Source organism: Frankliniella occidentalis, unplaced genomic scaffold (assembly GCF_000697945.3).
Source record: "Frankliniella occidentalis isolate FOCC.00 unplaced genomic scaffold, Focc_3.1 Scaffold14, whole genome shotgun sequence".
NCBI lineage: Eukaryota > Metazoa > Arthropoda > Insecta > Thysanoptera > Thripidae > Frankliniella > Frankliniella occidentalis.
This window is the reverse complement of record NW_026267144.1, coordinates 1,707,481-1,709,087: the sequence shown is the minus strand read 5'-3', so window position 1 is coordinate 1,709,087 and position 1,607 is coordinate 1,707,481.

Genomic DNA, 1,607 nt, shown 5'->3' with positions numbered 1-1,607 from the left:
CCGCCGCCGTGACCCCCAGCGCGGCTAGCCGCTGTCCCACGCGCGTGTGTCTGTTTGCATATGGCGGGCGCTAGGCGGGCGGGCGCCCACCGCGAGGCACGGCCGTCGTGGTGCAGCAAGCGCGTAATGACCTCCGTAAATCCAGCGGCTGGCTGTAAAGCGTGGTAGCGATGTCGCCCGCGAGCCCCCGGCCCCCTCCACCACACCCTGGCCCGATTTGAAATAGGTACCACAGCAGCCGTGTATCTGCGATTGGTACCGTCCGTCTAAACTGTACACTACACCCTGGTGCCAAGTTCCAGTAAAGTCGGCGACTAAGTCACCTGCTCGAGCCTCGAAAACCAGGGGACTTGGGTCGCCTAGTTTCTGGGGCTATGGACTTTGTCGCCTACTTGCTGGACACCCTTGGGTGTACAGTGTCGGAGCGCCGCGCCGCCCACCATGTCGGTGCCGCCGCCGGGTGCCACGCGGCGACGACGGGGGCCGCCCGAGGCACGGACGATGCCCGCCCGCCGGGCACTGCTGCGGGCGGGCGGCCTACCTCCGCGGCGCTCGCCTAGCCTAGGCGGGCTAGGCCCAGCGCCACCGGCCGGCCGCGAGAGGAGAGTGGGGGGCGGTGCCACTGAGGCGACTGAAACAAACGGAAGATGCGGCGTTGAAGACACATACAGTCACGCGTCCATCTTACACTGTGAAAAATATCCTCGTAAATTAACGACATTTGTTGTAATTTTGATTTCCAAAATAAGTCGTTAATTTACGACAGCCCATTCTTGCTCGTCGGTCAATTCTAAGTCGATAGGGAGTGCTTGTAAATTTACGATTTCAAATTGTAATTTTACGACTTTTATCATGGAAAATTTTCCCGTAACCCTTACGAGTATTTTTCACACTGTTCGTGAACCGAAACCTCGCGACCAAACTTACATATAAAGAATACAAATGTTGTAACTACACCGTAATTAATTAGTGTTTATGTTGTCCAGGAGGCGCATCTGCTCGCGCCGGGAGGCGACGCCGCGCCAGGAGAAGGTGCGCGAGACGTACTGCAGGCCGCGCATGCTGCCCTACCAGCAGCGCTGCAACGGCGACCAGGTGTGCAGGGGCGTCCGGTAAGTGAAGGGGAACGTGTGTAAAAGTGTCAAAACTTCGCAAAAAAAAAGTTGTATCATACCCCAAGGAGCCTTAATTTCTTGCCAAAATACATGATTTCAAATATGCGCAGTTTTTGGAAGGAACCCTATCAGAGGTCTATTATAAAGTACCTAAAACATTATTGATAACGCGGTTCGTTTCGGCAGCCCGATCCCTTTTTAACTTAATTCTTTATTTTTGGATGTTGTTTTTACCAGACTATTGTCTTAATGGTTCTGAATAAATCATGTTAATGGGAGTTTGTCGCTCGCCACGGTCTGTCTCGAAGTCCGTCTCTGACCCAGTAACCTTTCATTTGTGTCCCCCGTGCCCCGGCGGCTCCGGCATTAAGAGCAGGACCGCGCCATGCCCCCGCGTGCTGAGCGATGCGTTTCCACGAGGCCCCCCTCCGTGTAGGACCGCCTCGCGGGGGGCGCGCGGAGGAGTGGGGGTGGGGGGACAGCGTGGGGCGC